This window comes from Bombina bombina, chromosome 5, assembly GCF_027579735.1.
Source record: "Bombina bombina isolate aBomBom1 chromosome 5, aBomBom1.pri, whole genome shotgun sequence".
Lineage (NCBI taxonomy): Eukaryota > Metazoa > Chordata > Amphibia > Anura > Bombinatoridae > Bombina > Bombina bombina.
The window spans coordinates 827618948-827638854 of NC_069503.1; the positions used below are offsets into that span (position 1 = coordinate 827618948).

The following is a 19907-nucleotide window of genomic DNA, read 5'->3' on the forward strand; positions in this document are numbered from 1 at the left end:
CACCGGTTCAATTTCAGCTGTTTTACAATAGAGCCTATTGCCAGCGATCACATAACCACTATTGAGTGAGTCCACAGGCTCCTTAGCTGAAAAGAAAAGATTTGAAGAAGTTTTTGCCACTTGCCCTTACAGTACAGCACGGTAAAATTGCAGCACATGTCAGTAGTTTGCCATTTGTTTGCTTTCTTTAAGGGCCAGTACATTGGACTGTAATTTTTTATTCTTTCTATCATGCATATAAAAGAGCAGTAACATATTAAAAATATTTTTTAATGCTGGCCTTTTTTATATTGAAGCTGACAGGAAGTGTATGTCTGTGTGCATGTAAAAAAATAAAAATAAATGTTAAATGTCCTTTTTATATGCAGCAAAGAATAAAAAATATTGCCCACTAGCTGATAAACATGACACCTCACTGCCTTACTGATAGATAGTGATATGCCTCACCAGCATAAAAACTATATTTATACTGTCGTTTTTACATTAACAGCATTCATTTCAGGGCTTTAACAGTAATATAATATTATAAAATAAAACCTATATTGCATTACTTAATGTCAGTTTTAAGAGGGGCCTGGAACTAATTTATTTTCCACTGACATACTTAACATAATTTATGTAAGAACTTACCTGATAAATTAATTTCTTTCATATTGGCAAGAGTCCATGAGCTAGTGACGTATGGGAAATACAATCCTACCAGGAGGGGCAAAATTTCCCAAACCTCAAAATGCCTATAAATAAACCCCTTACCACACCCACAATTCAGTTTAATGGATAGCCAAGTAGTGGGGTGATAAAATAAGGAGTAAAAAAGCATACAAAAAAGGAAATTTATGCTTACCTAATAAATTGATTTCTTCTACGATACGACAAGTCCACGGATTTCATCCTTACTTGTGGGATATCCTCCTGCTAACAGGAAGTGGCAAAGAGCACCACAGCAGAGCTGTATATATAGCTCCTCCCTTCCCCTCCAGTCATTCGACCGAAGGTTATAGGAAGAGAAAGGAAAAGCTAAAAGGTGCAGAGGTGACTGAAGTTGTAAATAATAAAAACTATAATCTGTCTTAAATTGACAGGGAGGGCCGTGGACTCGTCGTATCGTAGAAGAAATCAATTTATCAGGTAAGCATATATTTCCTTTTCTTCTACAAGATACGATGAGTCCACGGATTTCATCCTTACTTGTGGGATACAATAGCAAAGCTACAAGACACAGATGAAAGGGAGGGACAAGACAGAGGCGTAAACGGAAGGCACCACTGCTTGAAGAACTTTTCTCACAAAAACAGCCTCAGAAGAAGCAAAAGTATCAAATTTGTAAAATTTGGAAAAAGTATGAAGGGACGACCAAGTCGCAGCCTTACAAATCTGTTCAACAGATGCATCGTTTTTAAAGACCCATGTGGAAGCCACAGCCCTAGTAGAATGAGCTGTAAGTCTCATATGCCAGGTGGATGATACTTCTCAGCCAGAAAGAAAGAGAGATAGCCGTAGCTTTCTGACCCTTACGCTGTCCAGAATAAACAATGAATAATGAAGATGATTGACGGAAATCCGTACCTGTAAGTAGAACTTTAAGGCACGGACCATGTCCAGGTTATGTAACAGACGCTCCTTCTTAGAAGAAGGATGAGGACACAATAAAGGAACAACAATTTCCTGATTAATATTCTTATTTGAAACAACCTTAGGAAGAAAACCAGGTTTGGTACGTAAAACCACCTTATCAAAGTGAAATATGAGATAAGGCGAATCACACTAACGCTGAAAGCTCAGAAACTCTTTGAGCAGAAGAAATAGCAACCAAAAACAAGATAACAATTTAATATTTATGGAATGCATGGGTTCAAACAGAACCCCTTCTAGATAGAGAAAAAGACTGAACATCTGACACATCTGCCAAACGCTTGTGAAGCAAAATTGATAAAGCAGAAATTTGTCCCTTTAAGGAACTTGCTGATAACCCTTTCTCCAATCCTTCTTGGAGAAAAGACAGAATCCTGGGAATCCTAACTTTACTCCATGAGTAACCCTTGGATTCACACCAATAAAGATATTTACGCCATATCTTATGATAGATCTTTCTAGCGACAGGCTTTCTAGCCTGTATCAAAGTATTGATGACTGAATCAGAGAATCCTTGCTTAGATAAAATTAAGCGTTCAATCTCTACGCAGTCAGCTGCAGAGAATTTAGATTTGGATGTTGGAAAGGACCTTGAATTAGAAGGTCCTGTCTCAAAGGAAGTTTCCACGGTGGCAGAGAGGACATGTCCACTAAATCCGCATACAAAGTCCTGTGTGGCCACTCAGGCGCTATCAGGATTACTGACGCTCTCTCCTGTTTGATTCGAGCAATCACGCGTGGAAGGAGAGGAAACGGTGGAAACACATAAGCTAGGCTGAACGACCAAGGCACTGCCAAGGCATCTATCAGTTCGGCCTGAGGATCCCTCGACCTGGATCCGTATCTTGGAAGCTTGACATTCTATCGAGATGCCATCAGATCCAATTCTGGTCTGCCCCATCGGAGAATCAGTAAGGCAAACACCTCCGGGTGGAGTTTCCACTCCCCTGGATGAAAGGTCTGTTGACTTAGAAAATCCGCTTCCCAGTTCTCTACTCGTGGGATGTAGATTGCTAACAGATAACAAGAGTGGGCCTCCGCCCATCAGATTATCTTGGATACTTCTATCATCGCTAAGGAACTCCTTTTCCCCCCTGATGATTGATATATGCCACAGTCGTAATGTTGTCCGACTGGAATCTGATGAATTTGTTCAAAGCCAACTGAGGCCATGCCTGCAGCGCATTGAATATTGCTCTCAGTTCCAGATTATTGATTGGAAGTAGAGACTCCACCTAAGTCCAAACACCCTGAGCCTTCAGGGAATTCCAGACTGCACCCCAGCCCAGAAGGCTGGCGTCCGTTGTCACTATCACCCACGAGGGTCTGCGGACATAACTGCAGCCACTTCCTGCAGAGTAAAGGAATTAGACGCACTAGAGGTACTTGGCGTTGCTTGTGTGGGCGTTAAAGGTTGTGACACTTGGGGAGAATTGGATGGCATATACTGATTCTCTTCAGACTGAGAATCATCCTTAGGCACACTTTCTTTACCTAAAATATGCTTTTACATTGTAAGGCCTTTTCAGTACAAGAAGTACACAAAGTAAGCGGGGGTTCCACAATGGCTTCTAAACACATAGAGCAATTAGTATCCTCAATGTCAGACATGTTGAACAGACTAGCAATAACCACAATAGTCGTTAAACACTTTATTTATTGATTTCAATGATTTTACAAAAAAAATGTACTGCGCCTTTAAGAAATAAAAAAGTGTACAAAATTCCCAAAACTGCTTAAAAATGCTAAATAACGCAATAAGAATACATACACATGTTCAATGTGGCCAAAAATGATTGCACCTTAAGAGCAAAGGGCTAAATTAACCTTTACAGGACATTTGTAGCAAAAAATATAATTTGTTTGAAAAAATGACCCCTGCACCTTGCCACAGCTCTGCTGTGGCGCCTACCTGCCCTCAGGGTACCGCAAAACGACTCTATAACGATCCGGTTATCAGAACATAAGTTTAGGCCCAACCGGAGCTAATGCCTGCTGCCAATATACTGCGCGTCTGAGCGCGCAAAAATAGGCCTCGCCCATCATGGACGTCAAACAAGTAATCTGTAATACCGCATGGGAAGCAGTTAGAAAGAAAAGCCATGTGGTCCCCCCCCCAAAAAAAAACAGCACAGTAATGCTGCAGCCATACTGATATTTGTGTTTCAAATAAAAACGATAAGCTGCCTCTCCCAGTGTCCCTTTTTATAACACTTCAGCCCAGAACTATGTCAATAAAAAACGTTAAACACAGGATTTTAAGTAACACCCTTTGTGTACAGGTCTACTTCTTACTCCTTCCCTTGCAGGGAATAAAATGTCAGTCAATTCTGATATAACACGTCTCCTCAGAAATAAAAGACTGAACATACCTCAATGCTTGTAGCATGCAACCGTTCTCCACACTGAAGATTTCTCTTGCACTACCGTCAGCACTCTGTGGGAACCAACATGGATCATAGTTACGACGGCTAAGATCATCAACCTCAGGGCAGAAATCTTCTTCCATATCTCCCTGAGGAAAATAGTACACACCGGTACCATTTAAAAATGAAAAACTTCTTGATTGAAGAAACTAAAACTAACACCTCACTTTACCTCTTCCTAGTATAACACAGGCAAAGAGAATGACTGGGGGTGGAGGGGAAGGGAGGAGCTATATATACAGCTCTGCTGTGGTAGTCTTTGCCACTTCCTGTTAGCAGGAGGATAATATCCCACAAGTAAGGATGAAATCCGTGGACTCGTCATATCTTTGTAAAAGAAAAATCAATAGGCGTTACTCTTTTCACACCCCTCTGACAAACACTGTACTCTGAGAGGAATTGAGCTTCAGAATGCTTAGAAGCACTTATCATAGAAAAAATAATAGAAATCAAGCACAAATTTACACCACCACTTTCTAGGAGGAAAAGTTTGTAAAACTGAATTGTGGGTGTGGTGAGGGGTGTATTTATAGGCATTTTGAGGTTTGGGAAACTTTGCCCCTCCTGGTAGGATTGCATATCCCATACGTCACTAGCTCATGGACTCTTGCCAATAACATGAAAGAAATATATATATACATACATACACAGTATATATATACATATATTTTTTTTTTTTTACAACTGTTCCTTTAGGGACAGAAACCCTGAGGGCTATCCGTGTGTGAATATATATATATATATATATATATATATATATATATATATATATACACACACACATACATATATATATATATATATATATATATATATATATACACACACACACAGAGAGAAGCACACTCACAAGAACGAACAACCGGCTCAATACCATTGTTATCCTGTTCTATGGCGATTTACCACCTGGGTGCAGCTTCTTTTAGCCCAGTAATGCTTTTCACAGAGTAGAACTTTCCTGTAGCATATCTGATCCCGCCTATTAGGTCAGTCCAGCACCGAAATACCAGGCAATTCCTCTCTGAACAAGGAACACAGCAACCCCAGGCGATCGTTTCGGCCTTCATTGGGCCTCGTCAGTGAGGTGTAGCCATATTCCTCTAAGCACACTGAGCAAGGAGTCCACGTCTGGTTTCCCCTTTTTCACATAGGGAGACTAAATACACACAGAGAGAAGCACACTCACAGGAACGAACAACCGGCTACTACAGGAAAGTTCTACTCTGTGAAAAGCATTACTGGGCTAAAAAGCTGCACCCAGGTGGTAAATTGCCATAGAACAGGCAAACAATGGTATTGAGTCAGTTGTTCGTTCCTGTGAGTGCACTTCTCTCTCTATGTATATATACAGTATATATATAACATAATTTATGTAAGAACTTACCTGATAAATTCATTTCTTTCATATTAGCAAGAGTCCATGAGCTAGTGACGTATGGGATATACATTCCTACCAGGAGGGGCAAAGTTTCCCAAACCTCAAAATGCCTATAAATACACCCCTCACCACACCCACAAATCAGTTTAACGTATAGCCAAGAAGTGGGGTGATAAGAAAAAAGTGCGAAAGCATATAAAATAAGGAATTGGAATAATTTATTATACAAAAAAATCATAACCACCACAAAAAAGGGTGGGCCTCATGGACTCTTGCTAATATGAAAGAAATGAATTTATCAGGTAAGTTCTTACATAAATTATGTTTTCTTTCATGTAATTAGCAAGAGTCCATGAGCTAGTGACGTATGGGATAATGACTACCCAAGATGTGGATCTTTCCACGCAAGAGTCACTAGAGAGGGAGGGATAAAATAAAGACAGCCAATTCCGCTGAAAAAAATCCACACCCAAAATAAAGTTTAAATCTTATAATGAAAAAAACTGAAATTATAAGCAGAAGAATCAAACTGAAACAGCTGCCTGAAGTATTTTTCTACCAAAAACTGCTTCAGAAGAAGAAAACACATCAAAATGGTAGAATTTAGTAAAAGTATGCAAAGAAGACCAAGTGGCTGCTTTGCAAATCTGATCAACTGAAGCTTCATTCCTATACGCCCAGGAAGTAGAAACTGACCTAGTAGAATGAGTTGTAATTCTTTGAGGCGGAGTTTTACCCGACTCGACATAGGCATGATGAAACAAAGATTTTAACCAAGATGCCAAAGAAATGGCAGAAGCCTTCTGACCTTTCCTAGAACCGGAAAAGATAACATATAGACTAGAAGTCTTTCGGAAATCCTAGTAGCTTCAACATAATATTTCAAAGCTCTAACTACATCCAAAGAATGCAACGACTTTTCCTTAGAATTCTTAGGAGTAGGACACAATGAAGGAACCACAATTTCTCTACTAATGTTGTTAGAATTCACAACCTTAGGTAAAAATTTAAAAGAAGTTCGCAACACCGCCTTATCCTGATGAAAAATCAGAAAAGGAGACTCACAAGAAAGAGCAGATAATTCAGAAACTCTTCTATCAGAAGAGATGGCCAAAAGAAACAAAACTTTCCAAGAAAGTAATTTAATGTCCAGCGAATGCATAGGTTCAAACGGAGGAGCTTGAAGAGCCCCCAGAACCAAATTCAAACTCCAAGGAGGAGAAATTGACTTAATAACAGGTTTTATACGAGCCAAAGCTTGGACAAAACAATGAATATCAGGAAGACTAGCAATCTTTCTGTGAAAAAGAACAGAAAGAGCATAGATTTGACCTTTCAAGGAACTTGCAGACAAACCTTAGTCAAAATCTAGCACAAACTTACTTCACCACCTCCACAGGAGGCAAAGTTTGTAAAACTGATTTGTGGGTGTGGTGAGGGGTGTATTTATAGGCATTTTGAGGTTTGGGAAACTTTGCCCCTCCTGGTAGGAATGTATATCCCATACGTCACTAGCTCAGGGACTCTTGTTAATTACATGAAATAAATATATATATATATATATATATATATATATATACACACACACACATATGCATGCATATATATATATACATACACACACATATATATATATATATATATATACACAGTATATATACATATATATATATATACAGTATATATATATACATATATTATTGGTTATTTGTAGAGCGCCAACAGATTCCGCAGCGCTATAAACATAGGTGGAATACAAGGAAACATTTATAGGGATCAGACAAGTAGAGGGCTCTGCCAAGAGTCGCACTGTTGTAGTCAGCTCTAAAGAAGGTGATATACAAACAGCATAGCTCTTAGGCTTACATGCTAAGGGGGTTCAAGGGGATAGCAATGGAGGAGAGGAAACGGTATAAAGAAAGCTTAGTGTAGGTTGTATCAATCCCTGAACAGTCTTTAGGGAGCGCTTGAAATTTTCAAAACTAGGGGAGAGTCTTGTCGAGCGAGGCAGAGAGTTCCACAAGATGGGAGCCAGTCTGAAGAAGTCCTGTAAGCGGGAGTGTGAGGAGGTAACACAAGAGGAGGAGAGTAGGAGGTCATGAGCAGAGCGAAGGGTACGGGAGGGAGAGTATCTGGAGACAAGCTCTGAGATATAGGTGGGGAGCAGTGCAGTTGAGGGCTTTGTATGTCAGAGTGAGAATTTTGTGTTTAATCCTGGAGGCAAGAGGAAGCCAGTTAAGGGACTGGCAGAGAGGTGCAGCAGATGAAGAGCGACGTGTAAGGAAGATGAGCCTGGCAGAGGCATTCATTATGGATTGTAAAGGAGCTAGGCGGCAGCTGGGGAGACCAGAGAGGACAGAGTTGCAGTAATCGAGGCGGAAAAGGATGAGAGTGGATTAAAATTTTAGTTGTGTCTTGTGTAAGAAAAACATAATTTATGCTTACCTGATAAATTCCTTTCTTCTGTAGTGTGATCAGTCCACGGGTCATCATTACTTCTGGGATATTAACTGCTCCCCTACAGGAAGTGCAAGAGGATTCACCCAGCAGAGCTGCATATAGCTCCTCCCCTCTACGTCACTCCCAGTCATTCGACCAAGGACCAACGAGAAAGGAAAAGCCAAGGGTGAAGTGGTGACTGGAGTATAAATTAAAAAATATTTACCTGCCTTAAAAACAGGGCGGGCCGTGGACTGATCACACTACAGAAGAAAGGAATTTATCAGGTAAGCATAAATTATGTTTTCTTCTGTTAAGTGTGATCAGTCCACGGGTCATCATTACTTCTGGGATACCAATACCAAAGCAAAAGTACACGGATGACGGGAGGGATAGGCAGACTCTTTATACAGAAGGAACCACTGCCTGAAGAACCTTTCTCCCAAAAATAGCCTCCGATGAAGCAAAGGTGTCAAATTTGTAAAATTTGGAAAAAGTATGAAGCGAAGACCAAGTTGCAGCCTTGCAAATCTGTTCAACAGAGGCCTCATTCTTGAAGGCCCAAGTGGAAGCCACAGCTCTAGTAGAATGAGCTGTAATTCTTTCAGGGGGCTGCTGTCCAGCAGTCTCATAAGCTAAACGAATTATGCTACGAAGCCAAAAAGAAAGAGAGGTAGCGGAAGCTTTTTGACCTCTCCTCTGCCCAGAGTAAATGACAAACAGAGAAGACGTTTGTCGGAATTCCTTAGTTGCCTGCAAGTAAAATTTTAGAGCCCGGACTACATCCAGGTTGTGCAGTAGACGTTCCTTCTTTGAAGAAGGATTTGGGCATAAAGAAGGAACAACAATCTCTTGATTGATATTCCTGTTAGTAACTACCTTAGGTAAGAACCCAGGTTTAGTACGCAGGACTACCTTATCCGAATGAAAAATCAAATAAGGAGAATCACAATGTAAGGCTGATAATTCAGAGACTCTTCGAGCCGAGGAAATAGCCATTAAAAATAGAACTTTCCAAGATAACAACTTTATATCAATGGAATGAAGGGGTTCAAACGGAACGCCCTGTAAAACATTAAGAACAAGGTTTAAACTCCATGGTGGAGCAACAGTTTTAAACACAGGCTTAATCCTGGCCAAAGCCTGACAAAAAGCCTGGACGTCAGGAACTTCTGACAGACGTTTGTGTAACAGAATGGACAGAGCTGAGATCTGTCCCTTTAATGAACTAGCAGATAAACCCTTTTCTAAACCTTCTTGTAGAAAAGACAATATCCTAGGAATCCTAACCTTACTCCAAGAGTAACCTTTGGATTAGCACCAATGTAGGTATTTACGCCATATCTTATGGTAAATCTTTCTGGTAACAGGTTTCCTAGTCAGTATTAAGGTACTAATAACTGACTCAGAAAACCCACGTCTTGATAAAATTAAGCGTTCAATTTCCAAGCAGTCAGCTTCAGAGAAGTTAGATTTTGATGTTTGAAGGGACCCTGTATCAGAAGGTCCTGTTTCAGAGGTAGAGACCAAGGCGGACAGGATGACATGTCCACCAGGTCTGCATACCAAGTCCTGCGTGGCCACGCAGGTGCTATTAGAATCACTGATGCTCTCTCTTGTTTGATTCTGGCTATCAATCGAGGAAGCAACAGGAAGGGTGGAAACACGTAAGCCATCCTGAAGTCCCAAGGTGCTGTCAGAGCATCTATCAGGACTGCTCCTGGATCCCTGGATCTGGACCCGTAACGAGGAAGCTTGGCGTTCTGTCGAGACGCCATGAGATCTATCTCTGGTTTGCCCCAACGTCGAAGTATTTGGGCAAAGACCTCCGGATGAAGTTCCCACTCCCCCGGATGAAAAGTCTGACGACTTAAGAAATCCGCCTCCCAGTTCTCCACTCCCGGGATGTGGATTGCTGACAGGTGGCAAGAGTGAGACTCTGCCCAGCGAATTATCTTTGATACTTCCATCATAGCTAGGGAGCTTCTTGTCCCTCCCTGATGGTTGATGTAAGCTACAGTCGTGATGTTGTCCGACTGAAACCTGATGAACCCCCGAGTTGTCAACTGGGGCCAAGCCAGGAGGGCATTGAGAACTGCTCTCAATTCCAGAATGTTTATTGGCAGGAGACTCTCCTCCTGACTCCATAGTCCCTGAGCCTTCAGGGAATTCCAGACGGCACCCCAACCTAGAAGGCTGGCGTCTGTTGTTACAATTGTCCAGTCTGGTCTGCTGAATGGCATCCCCCTGGACAGGTGTGGCCGAGAAAGCCACCATAGAAGAGAATTTCTGGTCTCTTGATCCAGATTCAGAGAAGGGGATAAGTCTGAGTAATCCCCATTCCACTGACCTAGCATGCACAGTTGCAGTGGTCTGAGGTGTAAGCGTGCAAAGGGTACTATGTCCATTGCCGCTACCATTAAGCCGATTACCTCCATACATTGAGCCACTGACGGGTGTTGAATGGAATGAAGAGTGCGGCAAGCACTTTGAAGTCTTGATAGCCTGTCCTCTGTCAGGTAAATCTTCATTTCTACAGAATCTATAAGAGTCCCCAGGAAGGGAACTCTTGTGAGTGGAACGAGTGAACTTTTCTTTTCGTTCACCTTCCATCCATGTGACCTTAGAAATGCCAGCACTAACTCTGTATGAGATTTGGCAGTTTGAAAGCTTGAAGCTTGTATCAGAATGTCGTCTAGGTATGGAGCTACCGAGATTCCCCGCGGTCTTAGTACCGCCAGAAGAGCACCCAGAACCTTTGTGAAGATTCTTGGCGCTGTAGCCAATCCGAATGGAAGAGCCACAAACTGGTAATGCCTGTCTAGGAAGGCAAACCTTAGGTACCGGTAATGATCTTTGTGAATCGGTATGTGCAGGTAAGCATCTTTTAAATCTACAGTGGTCATGTACTGACCCTCTTGGATCATAGGTAAAATTGTCCGAATAGTCTCCATCTTGAACGATGGAACTCTTAGGAATTTGTTTAGGATCTTTAAGTCCAGGATTGGTCTGAAAGTTCCCTCTTTTTTGGGAACCACAAACAGATTTGAGTAAAACCCCTGTCCCTGTTCCGATCGTGGAACTGGATGGATTACTCCCATTAACAAGAGCTCTTGTACGCAGCGTAGAAAAGCCTCTTTCTTTGTCTGGATTGTTGACAATCTTGACAGATGAAATCTCTCTCTTGGAGGAGAGTATTTGAAGTCCAGAAGGTATCCCTGAGATATTATCTCTAGCGCCCAGGGATCCTGAACATCTCTTGCCCAAGCCTGGGCGAAGAGAGAAAGTCTGCCCCCCACTAGATCCGATCCCGGATCGGGGGCCCTCAATTCATGCTGTTTTGGGGGCAGCAGCAGGTTTCCTAGTCTGCTTGCCCTTGTTCCAGGACTGGTTAGGTTTCCAGCCTTGTCTGTAGCGAGCAACAGCTCCTTCCTGTTTTGGTGCAGAGGAAGTTGATGCTGCTCCTGCTTTGAAATTACGAAAGGAACGAAAATTAGACTGTCTAGTCTTGGCTTTGGCTTTGTCCTGAGGCAGGGCATGGCCTTTACCTCCTGTAATGTCAGCGATAATCTCTTTCAACCCGGGCCCGAATAAGGTCTGCCCTTTGAAAGGTATATTAAGCAATTTAGACTTAGAAGTAACATCAGCTGACCAGGATTTTAGCCACAGCGCCCTGCGTGCCTGAATGGCGAATCCTGAATTCTTCGCCGTAAGTTTAGTAAGATGTACTACGGCCTCCGAAATGAATGAATTAGCTAGTTTAAGGACTCTAAGCCTGTCCGTAATGTCGTCCAGAGTAGCTGAACCAATGTTCTCTTCCAGAGACTCAATCCAGAATGCCGCTGCAGCCGTGATCGGCGCAATGCATGCAAGGGGTTGCAATATAAAACCTTGTTGAACAAACATTTTCTTAAGGTAACCCTCTAACTTTTTATCCATTGGATCTGAAAAAGCACAGCTATCCTCCACCGGGATAGTGGTACGCTTAGCTAAAGTAGAAACTGCTCCCTCCACCTTAGGGACCGTTTGCCATAAGTCCCTTGTGGTGGCGTCTATTGGAAACATTTTTCTAAATATCGGAGGGGGTGAGAACGGCACACCGGGTCTATCCCACTCCTTAGTAACAATTTCAGTAAGTCTCTTAGGTATAGGAAAAACCTCAGTACTCGTCGGTACCGCAAAATATTTATCCAACCTACACATTTTCTCTGGTATTGCAACTGTGTTACAATCATTCAGAGCCGCTAACACCTCCCCTAGTAATACACGGAGGTTTTCCAGTTTAAATTTAAAATTTGAAATATCTGAATCCAGTCTGTTTGGATCAGAACCGTCACCCACAGAATGAAGTTCTCCGTCCTCATGTTCTGCCACCTGTGACGCAGTGTCTGACATGGCCCTAATATTATCAGCGCACTCTGTTCTCACCCCAGAGTGATCACGCTTACCTTTTAGTTCTGGTAATTTAGCCAAAACTTCAGTCATAACAGTAGCCATATCCTGTAATGTGATTTGTAATGGCCGCCCAGCTGTACTCGGCGCTACAATATCACGCACCTCCCTCTGAGCGGGAGATGTAGGTACTGACACGTGAGGCGAGTTAGTCGGCATAACTCTCCCCTCGTTGTTTGGTGAAATTTGTTCAATTTGTACAGATTGATTTTTATTTAAAGTAGCATCAATACAGTTAGTACATACATTTCTATTGGGCTCCACTTTGGCATTGCAACAAATGACACAGGTATCATCTTCTGAATCAGACATGTTTAACACACTAGCAAATAAACTTGCAACTTGGAAATACAATTCAAATAGAATAATATTAAAACGTACTGTGCCTTTAAGAAGCACAGAAGATCTATGACAGTTAAAAATTAATAAATTGAAACAGTTATAGCCTCAATCCTTGTAAACAACACAACTTTAGCAAAGGTTTAATCCCATTAGCAAAGATAACAATTTCTGAAAGCAGGAAACAAATTACAGAATAAAAGTTTTTATTTCAGTCAAACTATAATTCTCACAGCTCTGCTGAGAGAAATTACCTCCCTCAAAATAAGTTTTGAAGACCCCTGAGCTCTGTAGAGATGAACCAGATCATGCAGGGAATACAATGAGTTGCTGACTGAAATATTTGATGCATAGTAAAAGCGCCCCTCCCCCCCACACACAGCAGTGAGGGAGAACAGAAACTGACAGAAAAAGCAGATTTAAGCAACTGCCAAGTGGAAAAATGGTGCCCAAACATTTATTCACTCAGTACCTCAGCAAATGAAAACGATTTTACATTCCAGCAAAAACGTTAAACATAATCTCTAGTTATTAAACAGCTTTATGTCTTTCTTACAGTGTAATTCTAGTGAAGTACCATTCTCCCAGAATACTGAAGTGTAAAGTATACATACATGACATTATATCGGTATGGCAGGATTTTCTCATCAATTCCATTGTCAGAAAATAAAAACTGCTACATACCTCTATGCAGATTCATCTGCCCGCTGTCCCCTGATCTGAAGTTTACCTCACTCCTCAGATGGCCGAGAACAGCAATATGATCTTAACTACTCCGGCTAAAATCATAGCAAAACTCTGGTAGATTCTTCCTCAAACTCTGCCAGAGAGGTAATAACACACTCCGGTGCTATTTTAAAATAACAAACTTTTGATTGAAGATATAAAACTAAGTATAATCACCATAGTCCTCTCACACGACCTATCTAGTTGCTGGGTGCAAGAGAATGACTGGGAGTGACGTAGAGGGGAGGAGCTATATGCAGCTCTGCTGGGTGAATCCTCTTGCACTTCCTGTAGGGGAGCAGTTAATATCCCAGAAGTAATGATGACCCGTGGACTGATCACACTTAACAGAAGAAATGTCTAATTTTAGAGAGATGTTTTTAAGGTGGAAGCGGCAGGATTAAGCCAAGGAATGAATGTGAGGAGTGAAAGAAAGATCTAAGTCAAGTGTGACCCCAAGACATCGGGCATGCGGGGTAGGGGTAATGATGGAGTTGTCGACAGTTATAGAGAAATTGGGGGTGGAGATTTTGGAAGAAAGAGGGAAAATAAGGAGCATAGATTTGGAGAGATTTAGCTTGAGGTAGTGAGAGGACATCCAGGAAGATATGTAAGAAAGACAGTTACACAGGTTAGCAAGGAAGAAGATAGGTCTGGTGCAGAGAAGTAGATCTGGGTGTTGTCTGCATACACATTATATTGGAATCCATGGGACTTTATTAGGGAACCTAATGATGACGTGTAGATTGAGAAGAGAAGGGGACCGAGGACAGAGCCTTGCGGTACCCCAACAGAAAGTGGTGACGGGGCAGAGGAGGCCCCAGAGAAGGCTACACTAAAGGTACGGTTTGACAATTAGGAAGAGAACTACGAGAGGGCTGTGTCACAAATGCCGAAGGATTGGAGGCTTTGGAGCAAAAGAGGGTGGTCAACAGTATCAAAGGCTGCAGACAGATCAAGGAGGATAAGCAGAGAGAAGTGGCGTTTGATTTTGCTGTAGGTAGGTTGTTGGTAACCTTAACGATTGCTGTCTCTGTGGAGTGATGGGGACGAAATCCAGATTGCAGTGGGTCGAGGAGGGAGTTTAATGTAAGGAAATGGGAAAGGCGTGCATATACTAGCTTTTCAAGAAGCTTTGAGGCAAGGAGGAGTAGGGAAATAGGGCGGTAGTTGGATGGGGAGGTTGGATCAAGAGAAGGTTTTTTGAGGATAGGTGTGACCAGTGCATGTTTCAGAGATGAAGGAAATATACCGGTGCTGAGGGAGAGGTTGAAAATGTGTGTGAGTATAGGGGTAAGGGTAGAAGAGAGGGAGGGGAGCAGCTTTGAGGGGATAGGATCAATAGGACAGGTAGTGAGGTGAGAGCTCAGTATAAGTGGCAAAACTTCTTCCTCAGTAACAGGGGAGAAAAAGCTAAATTTATGTCTATGTGGGTTGTGGTTGATTGCGAGCGTTTGAGGGGGTGAGAGAATGGAAGTATGTTGAGAGCTGATTTAGTTTCTGATGGAGTCAACTTTGTTATTGAAGTGGCTGACAAAGTCTTCAGCTGACAGAGAAGTTGTATTAGGGGGTGAGGGTGGGAGAAGAAGAATATTGAAAGTGGAGAACAGACATTTTGGGTTTGAAGAAAGATTAGAGATAAGAGTAGATAAGTAATGTTGCTTATAGAGATATTAAGGGCAGAATAGTAGGAATTCAAAATGAACTTGTAATGAAGGAAATCAGCTGAACTCCGAGATTTTCTCCAGTGCCGCTCAGCAGTACGGGAATATATGTGTAGGTACTGTGTCAGAGGAGAATGCCTCCAGGGCTGAGGATGAGTGTATGATTTCCAAGCAATGGTAAGAGGGGCCAGATTGTCAAGGACCGATGTAAGGGTGGAATTGTAGTGGCAGATAGATTGTTCAGGGCAGGAGAAGGAGGAGATGGATGAGAGGAGAGGTTTGAGGGAATTAGCAAGCTGTTGCTGATCTAATGACATACTGCTTTTGTAAAGTTTGGTGTGAGGAGTAGAAAGACGGAGAGTTGTAGGGAGGGATGAGATGTTGCAAGTTAAGAAATGGTGGTCAGAAAGAGGAAAAGGAGAGTTTGTGAAGTTTGAAATAGTGCATCAATAGCTAAAGATCAGGTCAAGTGGGAGAGTCAGTCTATTGTGACAAACCAAAAGAGGTAGTGAGTTGCAGAAATTGTTTTGCAGAGGAGGCAGTCGGATTGTAAAGAGGGATGTTGAAATTGCCAAGAATGAGGGCAGGGGTGCCTGAGGAGAGGAAATAAGGTAGCCAGGCAGCCAAGTGATCTAGAAATTAAGTTGAGGAGCCAGGGGGTCGGTATATAACTGAAACACGTATAGAGAGGGGAGAGAATAAGCAAATCATGTGGGTTTCGAATGAGGAAAATGTGAGGGAAGAGATAGGATGTATTTGTTGGTAGGTGCAATGAGAGGAAAGTAAAATACCTACACCACCTCCTTTTCTATTATCAGACCTAGGAGTGTGGCTGAAGTGGAGACCCCCATGTGACAGAGCAGCAGTGGATGCTGTGTCTAGGGGGAGAAAGTCAGGTTTCTGTTAGAGTCAGAAGGTTGAAGGAGCGGGGGATAAATTGGTCAAGTATAGAAGTGAGCTTGTTGCAAACAGAGCGAGAGTTCCAGAGTGCACAAGTGAAAGGGGTAGTGGCTTTAGATGCAAGGAGAATGTGAGTAAGGTTACCAGAATTTTGTTTTCTGAATCTATGGAACGGTACACATGGATGTGCACAGCTAGGAAGTTGTTGGGGACCAGAATTAGGGGAGATGTCACCAGCAGCTAGTATAAGTAAGAGGGAGAGTGACATGAGATGAGATACAGATTTGCAGTAATGAGACTGTTTTTGAGGCAAGGTGCAGGGGGGGGAGAGAGTGTTTAGGAATAGATAAATGTCATGAGTACAAAAGTAAGGTGAGTTTAAGAGAGATGGGCTAATGAACAGTGCAGGTGGTGAGGGGGAAGGGATAATTGAATAAAGTAGTTTGTTATAGAGACAAGAGGTAGCAAAAAGGAATATAAAGATATTGAGCATTTTTACAAAAGTGGGAACTAATTAAACACATAAGACACAATATTACAGCAGCACTTGCATAAGGAAACAATGAGATACATAAAATACAATATTACAAGAGTACTTGCCTTATGTCTTGCCCCTTGTCCAACCCCTGTTCAATTCTTGTATAATATACAAATATATAACCTAATAATAATGTCATATGAAGCTGCAATGAGTTTATATGCATTACTATGTAATGGTAGTTGTTTAATTGTATTAAAAGAACTTAAAGGGACACTGAACCCAATTTTTTTCTTTCATGATTCAAATAGAGCATGCAGTTTTAAGCAGCTTTCTAATTTACACCTATTTATCAAAGTGTCTTCATTCTATTGGTATCTATTTGAAAAGCAAGAATGTAAGTTTAGATGCTGGCCCATTTTTGGTGAACAACCTGGGTTGTTCTTGCTAATTGGTGGATAAATTCACCCACCAATAAACAAGTGCTCTCCAGTGTACTGAACCAAAATTTGTCTGGCTCCTTAGCTTAGATTCCTTTTTTTTCCAAATAAAGAAAACAAAGAAAAAATGATAATAGGAGTAAATTAGAAAGTTGCTTAAAATTGCATGCTCTATCTGAATCACGAAAGAAAAAACAGAATTTATGCTTACCTGATAAATTACTTTCTCTTGCGGTGTATCCAGTCCAAGGATTCATCCTTTACTTGTGGGATATTCTCATTCCCTACAGGAAGTAGCAAAGAGAGCACACAGCAAAGCTGTCCATATAGCTCCCCCTCTAGCTCCACCCCCCAGTCATTCGACCAAAGGTTAGGAAGAAAAAAGAGAAACCATAGGGTGCAGTGGTGACTGTAGTTTAAACAAAATTTTTTATACCTGACTTAAATGCCAGGGCGGGCCGTGGACTGGATACACCGCAAGAGAAAGTAATTTATCAGGTAAGTATAAATTCTGTTTTCTCTTGCAAGGTGTATCCAGTCCACGGATTCATCCTTTACTTGTGGGATACCAATACCAAAGCTTTAGGACACGGATGAAGGGAGGGAACAAGTCAGGTAACCTAAACGGAAGGCACCACTGCTTGCAAAACCTTTCTCCCAAAAATAGCCTCCGAAGAAGCAAAAGTATCGAATTTGTAAAATTTGGCAAAAGTATGCAGTGAAGACCAAGTTGCTGCCTTACAAATCTGTTCAACAGAAGCCTCATTTTTGAAAGCCCATGTGGAAGCCACTGCTCTGGTAGAATGAGCAGTAATTCTTTCAGGAGGCTGCTGGCCAGCAGTCTCATAGGCCAAACGGATGATGCTTTTCAGCCAAAAGGAAAGAGAGGTAGCAGTCGCTTTCTGACCTCTCCTCTTACCAGAATAGATAACAAACAAGGAAGATGTTTGTCTGAAATCCTTAGTTGCTTGTAAATAGAACTTTAAAGCACGAACTATAGACGTTCCTTCTTCGAAGATGGATTAGGACACAGAGAAGGAACAACTATTTCCTGGTTAATATTCTTGTTAGAAACAACTTTAGGAAGAAAACCAGGCTTGGTACGCAAAACTACCTTATCTGCGTGGAACACCAGGTAAGGTGAATCACACTGTAAGGCAGATAATTCTGAAACTCTTCGAGCAGAAGAGATAGCTATCAAAAACAAAACTTTCCAAGATAACAACTTAATGTCTATGGAATGTAAAGGTTCAAACGGAACCCCTAGAAGAACTGAAAGAACTAGATTCAAACTCCATGGCGGAGCCACAGGTTTATAGGCTTGATTCTGACTAAAGCCTGAGCAAACGCTTGAACGTCTGGTACCTCTGCCAGACGCTTGTGTAACAGGATAGACAAAGCAGATATTTGTCCTTTTAAGGAACTAGCTGACAATCCTTTCTCCAGTCCTTCTTGGAGAAAGGACAATATCCTCGGAATCCTAATCTTACTCCATGAGTAACCCTTGGATTCACACCAACAAAGATATTTCCGCCATATCTTATGGTAGATTTTCCTGGTGACAGGCTTTCTAGCCTGAATCAGAGTATCTATAACTGACTCAGAGAACCCACGCTTTGATAGAATTAAGCGGTCAATCTCCAAGCAGTCAGACGTAGAGAAACTAAATTTGGATGCTTGAACGGACCCTGTATTAGAAGATCCTGCCTCATTGGCAGTGTCCATGGTGGGACAGATGACATGTCCACTAGGTCTGCATACCAAGTCCTGCATGGCCACGCAGGCGCTATCAGAATCATTGAAGCCTTCTCCTGCTTGATTCTGGCAACCAGACGCTGGAGGAGAGGAAACGGTGGAAAAACATAAGCCAGATTGAAGGACCAAGGCGCTGCTAGAGCATCTATCAATACCGCCTTGGGACCTGGACCCGTAGAGAGGAAGTTTGGTGTTCTGACGGGACGCCATCAGATCCAACTCTGGGGTGCCCCATAGCTGAGTCAGCTGGGCAAATACCTCTGGGTGGAGTTCCCACTCCCCCGGGTGAAAAGTCTGACGACTTAGAAAATCCGCCTCCCAGTTGTCTACTCCTGGGATGTGAATTGCTGAGAGATGGCAGGAGTGATCCTCCGCCCACCTGATTATTTTGGTTACTTCCGTCATCGCTAGGGAACTCTTTGTTCCCCCCTGATGATTGACGTAAGCTACAGTCGTGATGTTGTCCGACTGAAATCTGATGAATTTGGCCGCCGCTGGTTGAGGCCATGCCTAAAGAGCGTTGAATATCGCCCTCAGTTCCAGAATGTTTATCGGGAGAAGAGTTTCTTCCAGAGACCATAAGCCCTGAGCTTTCAGGGAGTCCCAGACCGCACCCCAGCCTAACAGACTGGCGTTGGTCGTTACGATGATCCGCTCTGGCCTGCGGAAACATATTCCTTGAGACAGGTGATCCTGCAATGTCCCTTTAAGACATTCCACTCAATTCCTCCTGCCTATAAAACCACTCCCCTTTCTTCACATCATTGCTTGATTATTTTGTGCTTAGCCTGTTGTGTTCAACTTGTCCACAGCAGCCACTTTCAAGTCTGACCTCTAATTCAAGTGCTTATTTTATTTAAGCAATCTCTATAGTTATTTACTGCTGTGTTACCTTGCTACTTTTTCAACTGTGAAGGATTCTTACTTTGGAACCTGCTTCTCTGCTTCAAGCAGCTCAGCATACTGGATCTTTTTCCTTTTGGATTGCTACACTGCATCAAGTCCCGGCCGCAAGGATCACTTCCTCATTTTTGCTCACTTGCTGCCCACTGTCTGCAAAGCTCTCATCTGTTCCTCCCAGCAACCTCTCCTACCAAATTGTAAGTAGATTGTTATCTAAAACATTGTTCACTGCTCTGAAAACCGGATCCAGTCCTTTCTTCATCTGCAACTAAGGTACAAACATTCATTAACTATTTATGCCATATCCTCCACCTTTTACAGGCATAACAAGCTGTTATAACCTGTTTGCTTAAGCTGCATATTTAATTCATTGAC

General features: G+C 42.1%; 1 protein-coding gene across 1 annotated transcript in view; it reads right to left on the minus strand.

Moving 5' to 3' along the window:
• Positions 1-19907, minus strand: part of SMCHD1 (structural maintenance of chromosomes flexible hinge domain containing 1) — a 1770687-nt gene that overhangs the window by 382456 nt on the left and 1368324 nt on the right. The gene's annotated exons all lie outside the window — the stretch shown is intronic.